Here is a 16,838-nt window from a genome sequence, read left to right as displayed (position 1 = left end):
AAGCGAACTGGCGGCTCAAGGGAAGAAATGTATAGTCATTTTAACGCAAAATAAACTATATCGATATAAACAATATGGTGGTGTGCTATATCTCGTTTGAAAATATATCGATATAAATTTAAATATCGATATATCGCCCAGCCCTATTCAGGTTGCTAAATTTTTACCTATACCCAGTTTGTGTTGCTCAGTACAATGCAAAAAATTAAATGAAATAATGATTACAATAGTTAAAACAGCTCAACTTAAACATTTTAGCTGTAAAATGCCACATGCAGTAGTAGCTAATATTAAGAAATATGTTGTGCTTTCACTTTTTAAAGTTTTGGTAATGTTACAGTTAATGCTTACAAACTTTGAAGACTTTGAATACAGAAGTTACATTTGTAATGGTGTATTTTCATTAAAATGTGGTATTATTATTATTTGTGCGGTAAGATTAATTACTGCATAAATGAATTAAGATTATTAAGTAATAAATTCATTTTAAGATTGCATGGAATAGATTATATAATATGCAGTTCAATTGGATACATAAAACCTGTTTTTTTTTCATCCATTCCATCATTTGTTTATTCAGGTTGAGCTTAGACCGAGAGCAGAGGATGACACCCACTCTAGCTCAACCTTAAATTACTTTAAGCGCCCCGAGTCAGACAGTCACAGCCTAGAGGTTTTTTTTTCATACCACCCCCAGAAGAAGACAAAATACCTGACAGTACAGAGAGTGTTTAAACACAAAGATGGCACAGACATAAAATGGCTTGCATACTGTGAAGAGAACCATACCCTGTATTGTGCAGTATGTTTAGCATTTGCCAAACCAACTGTAACCAGTCCCTTCATAAGTGGAATGCAGGACTGGAACCATATCAGTCAAAGAGTTGAGGAACATGAAAGGAGCAACATGCACAGAGGCTGTGCTGAGGCATATTTTTTGTGGACATCTAAATTAGATATAGCCAGCCTGCTACATGGTCCCCAAATTGTGGCTCACAGAGATCAAGTGAGGAAGAGACGGCAGGTGTTGGAACGAGTAGTAGACGTGATGAAGTTTGTAGGAAAGAGAGGACTGAGCTACAGAGGACAGCAATCTGAGGCAGTGTACACTCTAGATGACTACAACATTGACCACGGCAACTTTCTCAAGCTCATCATTCTACTAGGGAAATATGATGTATGTCTGAAGGAACATCTCACTGAGTGCATAGAAAAAAGTAAAAAGATGCACCAGTCACAGGCTAGGGGTTATGGTGCTGCTGTAACCACTGTTTTGGATAAAACAATTCGATTCACAATGATGTGAATCGAATTTAAAATCCTCCTCCTCACCTACAAAGCCATTAATGGTCAGGCACCATCGTACCTTGGAGAGCTTATAGTTCCCTATTTTCCCAATAGGACACTTCGCTCTCTAAATGCAGGTCAACTTGTGGTTCCCAGAGTTAGTAAGAGTAGAATGGGGGGCAGAGCCTTCAGCTATCAGGCTCCTCTCCTGTGGAACCAGCTCCCAGTGTGGGTTCGGGAGGCAGACACCCTCTCTACCTTTAAGATCAGGCTTAAAACTGTCCTGTTTAGTAAAGCTTATAGTTAGGGCTGGCTCGGGTATGTCCTGACCCATCCCTTAGCTATGCTGCTATAGAGCTAAACTGCTGGGGGATTCCCATGATTCACTGGGCGCTCTCTCCCTATTTCTGTCTCTCTCCCCCGCTCTCTCTCAATGACTTCATGCCATTAACTTTGTTTTTTTTTTTTTTTCTCTCCCGTAGTTTTGTGCTTCTCCTCTCTCTCCCTCTCTCTGTCCTCATTCTGCAGGTATCTCTGCCTCGGGAACAGCAGGATCCAGATCCACCACTACTCATCTTTACTATTACTATTACCTGTCTTTATTATTAATAACGCCATTACCGACACAGCTGTTCCTGGTCTCTCTCTCTTCTCTCCCCTCTCCTCCCCCTCCCCCTCTTTCTATCTTCCCCTAAACCCAACCGGTCGAGGCAGACCCCCCCCACCCTGAGCCCGGTTCTGTTGGAGGTTTCTTCCTGTTAAAAGGGAGTTTTTCCTCCCCCCTGTCGCCAAGCGCTTGCTCATTGTGGGAACTGTTGGGTTTTTCTCTGTAACAAAGTAAGGTCTTGACCTTACCCTGTAAAGTGCCTTGAGATAATGTATATTATGATTTGGCGCTATACAAATAAAATTGAATTGAATTGAATTGAATTTCTACAGTGAAGTGGCTAATTCAGGAGACCATTGCAAAAGAGGTTCCTGAAAGTGTGATATTCTCTGTGCAGATAGATACAACTCAGGACATTACGTCCCATGAGCAGTGCTCTGTAATTCTGAGATATGTTACAGATGCAATTCAGTAACTGTAACATTACTTCTTGCAGTGGTTAAGTGTGAGGCATCCACTGGCCAATATTTTGTCCAGATGCTGACAGATGTGGTGGAACGTTTTAATCTGGACATCAGTAACTGTGTCAGTAATGCTACCGATGGTGCATCAAATACGCAAGGCGAGTACAGAGACCAGGTACATGTTTGGTGTTATGCACATGTGCTGAACCTAGTTCTGGCTGACACAAGTGAAGTGGCCATATCCAGTGGGTCCCTCTTCTCCCTCATGAATGAGATTGCTGTGTTCATTCGTGAATCGTATCAAAGGATGAACGTGTGGAAACAAAGAAGCCAGGACACTCAACACAACTCTCTACTATCGGAGAGACAAGGTGGTGGGCCAAAGATGTAGCCTTGAAGAGGATCTTTGGGTCATTTGGAAAACCAGACCAGGCTTTATACATTGATGTCCTCATGACACTCAGCGTCTTTCAAGGTCAGGCCAATCTAAAAACTGCAGTACGTGTCAAAGCTAGAGGATTCTTGGAGGCGCTGATGTGGTATGACACAGTGTTAACTGCTCAGCTTTTCCTGCGGATTTTTGAGGTCACAACACCGCTGTCAAAATACCTACAGTCAAGTGGACTAGATATCTTAACTGCACACAGGATGGTAATGGCAACTCAAGATGCCATGAAGAACATGGCAAGATATTTTAAGTCAGTTAAGCAAGCTGCTGATGCCTTTGTCCAGTGGGCAAATGCACAACTCATGGTGCAAGAGGACTGTGAGCTTGAGTTGGAGGCAGAACTTCCACAGAAAAGGAAGAGGAAAAGGAAGATGATGGCTGGTGACACGCTACAATCTCTTCACAGATGCCTATCATATCCTTGGCTGGGGATACAGGTTCCTCCTTTCTCTGCCTGTGAGAGAAGTTTCTCTGTTCTCAAACACATCAAAAGTCGAGTTAAGGAGCACATAGTCACAAGAACACCTGGAAGCATTCATGCTTATGACCACAGAGAAAGACATCCTCATGTCCCTTGACAATGACTTGGTCATAGACAGAGTTGCAGAAAAAAGCGACCTGTTGAAGAAACTCCTTACCCCCCAACATTGAGGAAAATGCCATTCCTGGTTTGTTTTTTTAGGTTAGTATTCAACCTTCATTTCTATGTGAGTATTCAAGTTAAACTGTATATTTACAGCCTCTTTACATTGTGATTTATCATAACTCATACAGAATCAGAATCAGAATCAGTTTTATTGCCAAGTATGTTTTCACATACAAGGAATTTTTTCTGGTGATTGGTGCAATTGATCAGCAACAGTGGGGCTCTCTAGCCTTGTTGATGAGGCTAATAGCAGATGGGAAGAAGCTATTTTTGTGGCGAGAGGTTTTGGTCCTGAAGGACCGCAGCCTCCTGCCAGAGGGGAGTGTCTCAAAGAGTTTGTGTCCAGGGTGGGAGGAGTCAGCTACAATCTTCCCTGCACGCCTCAGAGTCCTTGAGGCGTACAGGTCCTGGAGGGACGGAAGATTGCAGCCAATCACCTTCTCAGCAGAGTGGATGATACGCTGCAGTCTGTTATTGTCCCTCTCCGTGGCAGCAGCGTACCAGATGGTGATGGAGGAGGTGAGGATGGACTCAATGATGGAGGTGTAGAAGTTCACCATCATAGTCCTTGGCAGGTTGAACTTCTTCAATTGCCTCAGGAAATACATCCTCTGCTGAGCTTTTTTGATGAGGGAGCTGATGTTTAGCTCCCATTTGAGATCCTGTGTGATGGTGGTTCCCAAGAAGCGAAAATGCTCCACGGTAGCCACGGGGGAGTCACACAGGGAGATGGGGGTGGGTGGGGCTGGGCTCTTCCTGAAGTCCACTATCATTTCCACTGTCTTCAGAGCGTTTAGCTCTAGGTTGTTCTGCCTGCACCAGGTCACCAGACGCTCAGTCTCCCACCTGTAGGCAGACTCATCGCCATCAGAGATGAGTCCAATGAGAGTGGTGTCGTCTGCAAACTTCAGGAGCTTGACAGACTGATGGCTGGAGGTGCAGGTGTTGGTGTACAGGGAGAAGAGCAGAGGAGAAAGAACGCAGCCTTGCGGGGATCCAGTGCTGATGGTCTGGGAGTCAGACACGTGCTTTCCTAGCTTCACGTGCTGCCTCCTGTCAGACAGGAAGTCGGTGATCCACCTGCAGGTGGAGTCAGGCACGCTCAGCTGGGAGAGCTTGTCCTGCAGCAGAGCCGGGATGATGGTGTTGAAGGCAGAGCTGAAGTCCACAAACAGGATCCTGGCATAGGTCCCTGAGGAGTCCAGGTGCTGGAGGATGAAGTGGAGAGCCATGTTGACGGCGTCGTCTACGGACCTGTTGGCTCTGTAGGCGAACTGCAGGGGGTCCAGGAGTGGGTCAGTGATGGATTTGAGGTGGGACAGGACAAGACGCTCAAATGATTTCATGACCACAGAGGTCAGGGCAATGGGTCTATAGTCATTTAGTCCTGTGGGCCTTGGTTTTTTGGGGACAGGGATGATGGTGGAGGATTTGAAGCAGGCTGGCACGTGGCAGGTCTCCAGTGAGGTGTTGAAGATGTCTGTGAACACTGGAGACAGCTGATCAGCACAGTGCTTCAGGGATGATGGAGAGACAGAGTCAGGACCGGCTGCTTTGCGGGGGTTCTGCTTCTTAAAAAGCCTGTTGACATCTCTCTCCAGGATAGAGAGAGACGTTCCTTTGGTAGAGGAGGAGGAGGGGGGTTCTGATGTGGCTCTGATGTGGAGGTTAGTGTCAGGCTTGTCCCACTGTCTTTCAAAGCGGCAGTAGAACTCATTCAGATCGTTGGCCAGACGGAAGTCATTAATGGAGTGGGGGGGTTTAGGTTTGTAGTTAGTGATCTGTCTGAGCCCTTTCCAGACAGAAGCAGAGTCATTGGCTGAGAACTGGAGCTGAAGTTTCTCAGAGTACAGTCGTTTAGCTTCTCTCACCGCTTTGCTAAACCTGTACTTGGACTCTTTAAACTTGTCCCTGTCCCCACTCCTGAAAGCTTCCTCCTTTTGCCTCCTGAGCTGACTGAGCTTAGCTGTGAACCAGGGTTTGTCATTGTTATAACTCACCCTGGTGCGTGATGGGATACAGCAGTCCTCACAGAAGCTGATGTATGACGTCACAGCCTCTGTGAACTCATCCAGACTGTTGGAAGCAGTCCTGAGCACCTCCCAGTCAGTGCAGTCCAAACATGCCCGCAGATCCTCTATGGCTTCACTGCTCCACTGCTTCGATGTCCTCACAACAGGTTTACACAGTTTTAGTTTCTGCCTGTATGTGGGAATCAGGTGGACCATGACATGGTCAGAGTGGCCCAGTGCAGCCCGGGGGACGGCGTGATAAGCACCACTGATTGTGGTGTAACAGTGGTCCAGAGTGTTCCCCTCTCTGGTCGGGCAATTAACAAACTGTCTGTATTTGGGCAGTTCATGACTGAGGTTCCCTTTGTTAAAGTCACCAAGGACAATAACTACGGAGTCCGGGTTGGTCCGCTCCACACACAGTATCTGCTGTGGCCTGTGGTGGGATGGAAACACCGACCAGGATGAATGAGGTGAACTCACGGGGGGAGTAGAAGGGCCTGCAGTTTATGATGAAAGTCTCCAGGTCAGGAGAACAGTGCTGCAGGATCACTGTCACGTCTTTGCACCAGCCACTGTTTGCATAAAAGCAGATTCCTCCACCTTTGGTTTTGCCGGACAGCTCTGTGTCGCGATCCGCTCTGAAGAGCTGGAAGCCGGCCAGCTCCAGCGCAGAGTCCGGATCGATCCACACAGCCACGTCTCCGTGAAGCACAGGACGGAAGATGAAGAAAAGTCTCTGTTCCTCTGCACCAGTAGCTGAAGTTCATCCAGTTTGTTGGGCAGTGAACGCACGTTGGAGAGAAAGATACCTGGGAGAGGTGTGCGGAGTGCGCGCCGGCGGAGACGCGCAAGCGCACCGGCACGTTTTCCTCTCCTCCGGCGTTTCACTGCGAGAGCAACGGTCAGTGCACCTCTGACCAAAATGTCCAATAATCCCACAGATGAGTCGAGAAAAGTAGGAAAAAAATCCACTGGAGTTGTTTCTCTGATATTAATGAGCTCTTCTCTGGTGAAAGAGCTCCGGAAACCAAAGCAGAAAACTGGATTTATAAAGAAAATAAGGCAAAAAAATGCGCACCAACACACCGAGGCAGCCATCCGCGGCGCCATGGCAACAGAATTTATTGTTGTTGTACTATGTGTTGTGTGTTTCAGATACCTGTTTTGTAGTGGTTCAGCCAGAGGGACCGCAGTTTGATGTTACCTTCATTTCTATGTGAGTATTGAAGTTAAACTGTATATTTACAGCCTCTTTACATTGTGATTAATCATAACTCATACAGTACCATGTGTTGTGTGTTTCAGATACCTGTTTTGTATTGGTTCAGCCAGTGTGATGTTACCTTCATTTCTATGTGAGTATTCAAGTTAAACTAGAATACTATGCTCTTAACACAACATCTAGTCAACATCAGTGCTATTGCTATAATTTGGATGGTATAGTATCGTGAGCCACAATTAAAGTATTGTGACACTCATGCCAGGCGGTATTGTTGTTGTTGTTGAGTTTCCGCGGGCCGATTGCTTTGGGCCGGGCCTAGTCAAAGTCCAAGGCCGTTTTTTAGTCCCAGTCCATCCCTGATAGTGACAGTGACAGACAAAGGGTAAGATATTGAGGAGACAGACAGTGACGGCTAAAGATGGAGACTGAAGAGCCGCAGGATACCAGAAGACCAAGGGGAGGGCACTACTGTATTGCTCCTGGCTGTAAAAATTACTTTTACAGGGCTAAAGCCAAGGACAAAACAGTCCATTTTCATAAACTGCAGCTGAAACAGAAATCAGACACAACATGTCAGGCCTTCACCATCATTGCAGGCAGCGCTATGGAACCGGACTCCTTGCTGGGAGCTGCTGACGTCTGTTTTAAAGCATTCTTCGTATTTGATATCAATTACACGAAGCAGAGTCTACCCACCTGGGAGTTCCTTCAGCATGCAGTCTAGAACATTGATGGACATAAGTCACCCGCACATAAGTTGTGTATGTATGGTCCACAATTATCTGTTCAAACTTTTTTTTTTTATTTCTTTATGTATGTAATGAAGTTGTGTTATATTTTACCATATGTATTGTACCATATGAGAGTTAATAAGATGGTTATTGTTAGAGGAAACATCAGAGAGACTCAGCCACATGTTTGAGCCTCAGTCAGTTGTTTATGTTGTTTGTTAGGTTGTAACTTGCAGTGGCTGACACAGTGTTAGTGGTTGTCCTAATGCTAACTCTGGCTCTCTGTACTGACAAGGTTTCAGGTGTGTTTAGCCCCGCCCCCATCCCCACAAGTTGACGGGATTTGTTCCTTAAGTTATTTGACATATGAATCCCTGGCTGTCTGAATCTGTTTTTACGAGACTGTCATCAGTTCATTGCAGTTCAAGGTGGAAAACCCTCGTCATATGTCTTATATTATATAAAAAACATTGCATGGATGTTAACAAGGTTAAACAAAATGAACAATCTGAAAATAATATTTGTGACAACGAACATTTGACATTTATACTCCCATATTTTTAATGAGAAGTGTTAATGATTTTTTTCTTACAGTATGAGATTCTTGTAGGTGAGTTGTAAGATGATTTGCTGATACAAATACCATACCAATACAAACATGTGAGATCATCATTTGGGACCTTTTCTTGTATTATATGTATTTGTAATATTAAGGGAAATAATGGGGTCAAATAAAATAACCCAGTATATGGGTAACATGTAACCCAGCAATATAGTTAATTTCACTCACCAGGTTGGGTCAAATGAACAACCTAGCGTGCTGGGTTAAATGGAAAAACCCAGCGCTTGGGTCAAATTAACCCAGCAAGTGTTCTGTTCCATAGTTACCCAGTGGTGGGGTTAATGTTGGGTTGTTTTTTAACACAGCAGTCTGTGGAAGAGTGAATTGCAGCATGCAGCTTGATACTGTTTATGTTCAACCACACACATTCTCTCTTGCCCTCACTCACTCACACAGAAACACACAGATTCACACACAGAAACTGTGAGAGCAACATCCATTTACAGAATGTTTTTCTCTCTTGTTTTTTTAATCAGAAGGAGAAGGAGTTGAGGACAGCTCCTCAGGTGGTGAGGCTCACCAGGGAAGGCCAAGGAAGAGGGCAAATCCAGGAAAGTGAATGTCCAGAAAAGGAGGAGGATGTGTGGCCAATCCTTTCTTGGGATAAATAATAGAGAGCCAGTGTTAAAGAGGCAAGGCAAATGGGGAAGCCATGCCAGCCTGCGGCCTGCCAAAAGTCCAGGAAACTACACTGCAATGAAATAAATGAATCAAATCAAGTACTTTTGGGGGAAATTGGACTGGAAAGAAAGGAAATTTTATGTTAAGTCCTTGGTTGAGGTAAGTTATGTAAAGCAACGGCAGACAGAAGCAGATGAATCCAGGAGATCAGCAACCATTTTTTGTCACCTTGTTGTGGACAGTAAAAGAAGGCGACTTTGCCAACACATGTTCCTGTCAACCCTAGGCATTAAACAGTTGTGTTTTTGAAGTGGGTATGCAGAAGAGGGCAAAGTCCTGGGAAGACTGAAAGAGTGAGAGTGAAGACAGAAGAGAAAGACTTCCTGAAGACCTTTCTCCTGGATCTTCCAAAAGTTCCATGGCACTACTGTAGATCCTCTTCATTTAAGTTGTACCTGGAGCCTGTATTCAAATCCATCAGTCACCTCCACACACAGTATAAGCACTCCTGTGCAGAACAAGGCATCCAGGCTCTATCAAGAAAATAGTTTTCCACCATTTTCAATTACTTAAATTTGTCTCTCTTTCACAAAAAAAGACCAGTGTCATACCTGCTGTGCATTCAAAGCTAGGAACATCAAAGCAGCCACATCGGAGGAGCACTGCATTGAAAAGGACACTACACGAGCTGAGAAGCAGAATGACAAAGAAAAGGCAGATGAGAACACCTTGGTGGCATGCATGGATCTACAGAGGCCCTTGCTCTCCCTAAAGCTGCATGCCTCAGTGTTATAAAAACAGTCTATAGATTTTATTTGATGACTGACTGATCATAAAAGACGTAACGTTTCTTAAGATAGAATTTTAATCTCCTCCCAACTTCTGTGAATGAAGGCGCTCTCATAAGGGCTTTGATATCAACTGTATGAAAGAGTTAATTAAGTTCTGTGTCAGAAGCTTCTTCAGGCTCAGCAGGAGGAGACCCTGTAGCTGACATCAGCAGCTAGCATTCTGTAACTAAAAAAAGCAGCTTGCAAACTTTGCAAACATTAGCAGCTAGCGGTCTACAGCTAACATTGGCAGCACTCTGACAGAAAATAAAAGAAGAAGAAGTGGACTGGGCAGAGACAAAAGAAGAAGAAAGTTTCAAATCAATACAGATTTATGGTGTGCTTTAATCAACCAACACTCAAGATGTTTGACGCAGTTATACTGTATTCCTATGGGCATTTGAACATGTTCAGACGTCTGGGACGATGGCAGCTTATGCGATTTCAGAAACAGCTGGAGATGAGGAAGGAAGAGCAGGAATGATGAGGAGGAAGAACAAAAGAGGAGCAGCTGCTTTTGCCTCCGTTGTGATAGCCACGACACCCCAGAGAAGATTATGGATGTGTGCAAGAAGTAAAGGCTGGTGGGACAGAATCGTCATTGGAACATTCACGGACGAACAATGGCTAGCAAATCTTCGCATGTGACCTGGCACATTTAAATTACTATGTGGGAAACTGCAACAAAGACGATGCTCACAGACTTACGGACTTAAAAACGCTTTCGGACTTGTTTGGTGTTGGTAAATCAACAGTGTCTTACTGTGTTTGGGAGGTTTTGTCATGCCATACACACTTCAGCGCCAGTTAATTAGTTTACTCGAGGGAATAGACTGCAGGAGATTGTGGAGGAGAGATGGGGATTTCCTCAATGCGGGGGGAGCAGTAGATGTCTCTCACATCCCCATCACTGCCCCCTCCGACAACACAAAGGACTATTTCAATAGGAAAGGGAGTCATTCCATCATCTTACAAGCTGCTGTGGATCACCTCTCTTGGTGAGTCCCCTGGAACTTATACTGAACATAAATAAAGTATGAACATGTCTGCATATCTGTTAATTTAAACTGTTTCCTTGTCGTTTCCATCAACAGGTTTACCAACATCAGCGTGGGATGGACTGGCAGGGTCCATGATGCAAGAGTGCAACGAAACTCAAAACTGCTCGATCTAGCTGAGAGTGACAACCTTTTCCCACTGGTGAGGCATGGTCTCCTAGCACCCTGTACAATGCCTCATGAAAGGGACAGGATATCCTGTCCCTACCAGACTTGTTGTCCTTGTCCTTGGCTCTCCTGAAAGCATCCTTTAAGTGTTTTATTTTACATTGGCATTACTGCCATGATCGGCAATAACTACTGTCCTCCATCGGTACATATATTATAAAAACAGTCTATAGATTTTATTTGATGACTGACTGATCATAAAAGACGTAACGTTTCTTAAGATAGAATTTTAATCTCCTCCCAACTTCTGTGAATGAAGGCGCTCTCATAAGGGCTTTGATATCAACTGTATGAAAGAGTTAATTAAGTTCTGTGTCAGAAGCTTCTTCAGGCTCAGCAGGAGGAGACCCTGTAGCTGACATCAGCAGCTAGCATTCTGTAACTAAAAAAAGCAGCTTGCAAACTTTGCAAACATTAGCAGCTAGCGGTCTACAGCTAACATTGGCAGCACTCTGACAGAAAATAAAAGAAGAAGAAGTGGACTGGGCAGAGACAAAAGAAGAAGAAAGTTTCAAATCAATACAGATTTATGGTGTGCTTTAATCAACCAACACTCAAGATGTTTGACGCAGTTATACTGTATTCCTATGGGCATTTGAACATGTTCAGACGTCTGGGACATCGGTACGAGTCTTCTAATTTACACTGACTTGTTTCCTTGGCCCAGACTGAAATCAGGCAGTGTGTTTCCTGAGTACTCCATCCGCAGCAGTCAATTTTTGCTGTTTGTTGATGTAGCAGTCTCATTTCTCTTAGGTGTTGTTGTAGCCTGTTTTCACACTTTTTATGATGAGTTTGTCGCGCAAGTGAGCACATAGTTCCACATATGCAAACGACTTCAGTAGAGTAGGCAGTCTGTCAATGTGGCCAGGACGCATTTGCATTCACACTGCAAAGAGAACGTGGACACGTGTCCTAGGCCACCTCCGAATATGGTCGAGATCGGATCTCAAATGTGTCCTGAATGTGTCCTGGGTGTGTTCAGACCTGTACTTAGAGCTGTCCACAGCTGTGATCGGATCACTCAGGACGGATGTTAATACCAGGTCTGAACAGGGCCACAGACAGCTCTTGCAGCCTTCCTCTCCTTGATCTTTGAGGATTCTCAAGATACACTCCACCAGAGGTTGAGTTAGACTGTCTCACTGTCCATCCTTTTGATCAACAGTGCCACAAAAATTCCATCAATCTATTATTACCATTTTTATTTTCGTTTTTAATGATAATGAGACAAAGCCTATTTAATAGCATTCACTGGGACAAAATCCTGCAGCATGCACTCTCTTTGCAATGAGGGTCAGTGCATGTGCCTGTGCAAGCAAGATGCCACAGAACCTGCTGTTTAACCCTGCTCAAATCTGGCAAAATAACAGACAGCTTGCAGATTTTTCTGTTATTTTTTTTTTAATTCTTCTGATTCAAGATGGCAGCGCGTACACACGCAGCGGCTCCTCTCCATCCCGACAGAACGGTGTTTTCGTGTTTTTTGTGTTGTTCCATCTCAAAGTACACGTACACCAGAGAGTTCCTGCTCGACATTGGCAGAACCACATTCTCGGAACTTAATCCTGCGGACCCCGAAGAGCTTCGGGACTGCGGTCTGTTCAGAATCAGAATCAGAATCAGTTTTATTACCAAGTATGTTCCACATACAAGGAATTTGTGCTGGTGGCTGGTGCAATTGGGGATCGGGGGGATCAGTGACAGTGGGGGCTCGAGCCTTGTTGATAAGGCTGATAGCAGACGGGAAGAAGCTGTTTTTGTGGCGAGAGGTTTTGGTCCTGAAGGACCGCAGCCTCCTGCCAGAGGGGAGTGTCTCAAAGAGTGGGGGTGGGTGGGGCTGGGTTTTTCCTGAAGTCCACTATCATCTCCACTGTCTTCAGTGTGTTAAGCTCTAGGTTGTTCTGCCTGCACCAAGTCACCAGACAGTCAGTCTCCCACCTGTAAGCAGAGATGAGTCCAATGAGAGTGGTGTCGTCGGCAAACTTGGAAGGCAAACGTCGGAGCTTGACAGACCGATGGCTGGAGGTGCAGATGTGAGGAGGTTCTGATGTGGCTAGTTGTGGAGGTGCCAGGGCCCCTGCTGAAGTGGGGGAGGAGAAGCTGGTGGTCTGGAGGTGGTGGCTGGACTCGCGGGGGTTGGTGTCATTGTCTTTCAAAGCGGCAGTAGAACTCATTCAGATTGTTGGCCAGGCGGAAGTCATTAATGGAGTGGGGGGGTTTAGGTTTGTAGTTAGTGATCTGTCCGAGCCCTTTCCAGACAGAAGCAGAGTCGTTGGCTGAGAACTGGAGCTGAAGTTTCTCAGAGTACAGTCGTTTAGCTTCTCTCACCGCCTTGCTAAACCTGTACTTGGACTCTTGAAACCTGTCCCTGTCCCCACTCCTGAAAGCTTCCTCCTTTTGCCTCCTGAGCTGACTGAGCTTAGCTGTGAACCAAGGTTTGTCATTGTTATAACTCACCCTAGTACATGACGGGATACAGCAGTCCTCACAGAAGCTGATGTATGACGTCACAGCCTCTGTAAACTCATCCAGACTGTTGGAAGCAGTCCTGAGCACTTCCCAGTTAGTGCAGTCCAAACATGCCAGCAGATCCTCTATGGCTTCACTGCTCCACTGCTTCGATGTCCTCACAACAGGTTTACACAGTTTTAGTTTCTGCCTGTATGTGGGAATCAGGTGGACCATGACATGGTCAGAGTGGCCCAGTGCAGCCCGGGGGACGGTATGATAAGCACCACTGATTGTGGTGTGACAGTGGTCCAGAGTGTTCCCCTCTCTGGTCGGGCAATTAACAAACTGTCTGTATTTGGGCAGTTTGTGGTTGAGGTTACCTTTGTTAAAGTCACCAAGGACAATAACTAAGGAGTCTGGGTTGGTCCGCTCCACACACAGTATCAGGAGAACAGTGCTGCAGAATCACTGTCACGTCTTTGCACCAGCCACTGTTAGCATAAAAACAGATTCCTTCACCTTTCATTTTGCCGGACAGCTCTGTGTCGCGATCCGCTCTGAAAAGTTGGAAGCCGGCCAGCTCCAGCGCAGAGTTTATGGTTGTTAGCTGCCGGCCTTTTTATCTGCCGAGGGAATTTACAGCCATACTGGTGGTAGCTGTGTACATCCCTCCCGGCTCCAACAACAACAGGAGTGAGACACTGAATGAACTTTACAAACTCATCAGTGAGCAACTGACAGCCCACCCAGATGCTTTCCTCATCCTAGCTGGGGACTTTAACCATGCAAACCCAAAGAGCGTGTTACCCAAACTTCAGGGACACATCAACTTTCCCACACGCGGTAACAACATACTGGACAATGTTTACACCACACAGAGAGGCGCCAACAAAGCCAACCCCCTCCCCCACCTCAGTGCCTCAGACCACTCCACTGTTATGCTGATGCCAGCATACAGACCACTGGTAAAAGTCACTCCAGGACTGTTTCTCCACCACAGACTGGAACATTTTCAGACAGGCGGCTACCTACAACTCCACTGACCTCCATGAGTACACGGATACCATCACTGCCTACATGAGGAAGTGCATGGACGACGTCACAGTCACCAGAACCTTGATCATTTGGGCCAACCAGAAGACATGGCTGACTGGGGAGGTTCTCAGGCTCCAGAGGGCTTGAAATGCCGCCTTCAGAGCTGGGGACAAGGTGGATCTAAGGACAGCAAGGGCCAACCTGTCGCGTGGCATCAGAACGACCAAGAGACAGTAATCAAGGAGGATAGCCACCCACTTCAGCGACAGCAGAGACACTAGGAACCTGTGGCGGGGCCTTCAGACCATCACGGACTACAAGCCCCCACCGCAGACCTGTGACAGCTCCACCTCCCTGCTAAACGAGCTGAACGACTTCTTCGCTCGCTTTGAGGCAGACAACAGCACCCCGGCACAGAAGACTCCACCTCCTCCCGGCGACCGGGTGTTGACGCTTTCCCCTGACAGCGTGAGGAGATCTCTCAGAGAGCCTGAGACTTGGAGAAGGCTGACTTTGACAGCAAACATAACAACATAACAAACAAAATAAAAATGTAAATGAAATTAATCTCCATATGCTTGGCTGTACACTTACACATCTGTGCAATACAATGTGGATAAAACAAATTCAAAGAAAACCATAATTATTATGTTTCTACTCTCAGCTTCTGCACTGGGGTAATAGTAGGGGGAAAAAAAAAGTTCTACACCTCCCCGTCGGGGAATCGAACCCCGGTCTCCCGCGTGACAGGCGGGGATACTCACCACTATACTAACGAGGAGTACTTAGTTAACTGTACAGCAGCTGTCTTTATGAATGCAAGCACCATACCATTCATTTCACTGTGGGTAAATCTGGTCAAATCAAATCTAAATCTATCAATTCTAGGCTTTGTAAATTTAAATTGAGAACAGCACAGTGGCAATACCCAGTCCAATTAGTTAATACTTTAACTCTTTAAACTATGTGGAAATCAGTTAAATCATTTAGACAGTTGCGCTGTTGGTTAACTGAGCTAAGTGACCACCTTTGCAAAACCAGTTACCCACAATCACACATTAGGCTCAGTGAAGGGAGCCAGACTAAGGTTCTGCTGAACACAGACAGGCAGAAAGAACAACACTGGGATGTGCTTGCTTTAGAGGTTGGGGTGGGGGGGGGGTGAAAAAAAAGAAGGAGTCTCCCCGTCGGGGAATCGAACCCCGGTCTCCCGCGTGACAGGCGGGGATACTCACCACTATACTAACGAGGAGTTAGTTACTAAGTTAGTAGTTAGTTACTACTCTTTTAACTTAATCTTCTCTCTGGCTGGTTTTCTTCAGCAAATCACAACCTTCTCTCTGTTTCCTCCCCTACATTTTGTACTAAAAGTATTCACAAAGCTGCCACAGGTGAGGGAACTGGTACAAGGGGAGAAATCTCACTGGAAAGTTGATTCCCCCTGGGAATCAATAAAGAATTCCAATTCAGACCGCGCTCAAGGGTGTCACTGGGTGGACAGAAGAAAAAAAAAAATTCTACACCTCCCCGTCGGGGAATCGAACCCCGGTCTCCCGCGTGACAGGCGGGGATACTTACCACTATACTAACGAGGAGAAGGTGTCTGAACTTCCATCTCTATTATCTATAAATGTAGATTGATGAACTGATGAATTGTGAACAGTTGATTGTTCACAACCTTAACCTGGAATGCAAGCACTAAGGCCTTTCCGGGGTTGGAAAGCACAGAGCAGTGTTTTTGTTATATATTCATATTTATATTATATATTTTCTGTTAGCACGACTCTGAGATTAAACATGCTATTTGACAAAAACAGACTTTTGCATTGGCCGGGAATCGAACCCGGGCCTCCCGCGTGGCAGGCGAGAATTCTACCACTGAACCACCAATGCTTAGATGAAGATAAAGTTGCTAGTATGAACAAAAAAACTTCGCAGGATCTTTGTATCTATCTATCTATTTGTATCTTTAGAGTCTTTTTAATGTGTCACAGTAAAGTTATGGACAACTGACCTTGGAGGTTGACTTTGGGCTTCAGTGCCTGAGCTCTGTGGGCACATTGGATCTGAAGGTCTGTATCTATTGCAAACTCTTCTTGAAGCCATTTGTCCATAAACAGCGCAACCAAGTTGCTTTTCATCTCTTAATCCTCCTTCATCCTCCTGTATGCCAAATATTTTAGTTTTGTTAATAAACAAAGAGAGGAAAGAGGTAAAATATATAATATTAAAGTATAATATAAATAATTAAAAAGTACATAAAATACCGTCCCTGGGTGGGCTCGAACCACCAACCTTTCGGTTAACAGCCGAACGCGCTAACCGATTGCGCCACAGAGACAGCTACACCTTTCCTTTGTGACTATGCACGTCAGAAAGATGTGTGAACTGTAGGTCAGTGAGACAGGACAACTGCCAAGGATCAACTCTTAACCATGTTTCTGTAATGCAACTTTAATTCCAATCTGGCATACTGAAACATCATGGGCCGCAGTACTCTACAATGGCATCATTATGTTCATCAGTACACATCCATCTAATTATAAGCGTTGGTGGTATAGTGGTTAGCATAGCTGCCTTCCAAGCAGTTGACCCGGGTTCGATTCCCGGCCAACGCATCATTTTTAACA

General features: G+C 45.4%; 1 long non-coding RNA gene and 6 other non-coding genes across 7 annotated transcripts; 1 reads left to right on the top strand and 6 right to left on the bottom strand.

Annotated features, from left to right (window-relative positions):
* Positions 1–7,261: 7,261 nt before the first annotated feature.
* On the bottom strand, positions 7,262–15,456 carry LOC139629678 (uncharacterized). The gene is made up of 3 exons (XR_011693019.1): positions 11,331–15,456; positions 7,427–10,851; positions 7,262–7,377 (listed from the first exon to the last, which is right to left on the bottom strand). It is a non-coding gene; the product is annotated as an uncharacterized lncRNA (long non-coding RNA).
* trnad-guc (transfer RNA aspartic acid (anticodon GUC)) lies at positions 14,918–14,989 on the bottom strand. Its single transcript has one exon. It is a non-coding gene; the product is annotated as a tRNA-Asp (tRNA).
* Positions 15,389–15,460, bottom strand: trnad-guc (transfer RNA aspartic acid (anticodon GUC)). The gene has a single exon. It is a non-coding gene; the product is annotated as a tRNA-Asp (tRNA).
* A 271-nt stretch (positions 15,461–15,731) lies between these two features.
* On the bottom strand, positions 15,732–15,803 carry trnad-guc (transfer RNA aspartic acid (anticodon GUC)). The gene has a single exon. It is a non-coding gene; the product is annotated as a tRNA-Asp (tRNA).
* Positions 15,804–16,030: 227 nt separating this feature from the next.
* trnag-gcc (transfer RNA glycine (anticodon GCC)) lies at positions 16,031–16,101 on the bottom strand. The gene has a single exon. It is a non-coding gene; the product is annotated as a tRNA-Gly (tRNA).
* A 374-nt stretch (positions 16,102–16,475) lies between these two features.
* Positions 16,476–16,549, bottom strand: trnan-guu (transfer RNA asparagine (anticodon GUU)). The gene has a single exon. It is a non-coding gene; the product is annotated as a tRNA-Asn (tRNA).
* A 205-nt stretch (positions 16,550–16,754) lies between these two features.
* On the top strand, positions 16,755–16,826 carry trnag-ucc (transfer RNA glycine (anticodon UCC)). The gene has a single exon. It is a non-coding gene; the product is annotated as a tRNA-Gly (tRNA).
* The last annotated feature ends 12 nt before the right edge of the window (positions 16,827–16,838 follow it).

Source organism: Trachinotus anak, unplaced genomic scaffold (genome assembly GCF_046630095.1).
Source record: "Trachinotus anak isolate AG129_WGS33_773 ecotype Australia unplaced genomic scaffold, CSIRO_AGI_Tana_v1 ptg000012l, whole genome shotgun sequence".
Classification (NCBI taxonomy): Eukaryota; Metazoa; Chordata; class Actinopteri; order Carangiformes; family Carangidae; genus Trachinotus; species Trachinotus anak.
This window is presented reverse-complemented; position numbering and strand designations above follow the sequence as displayed.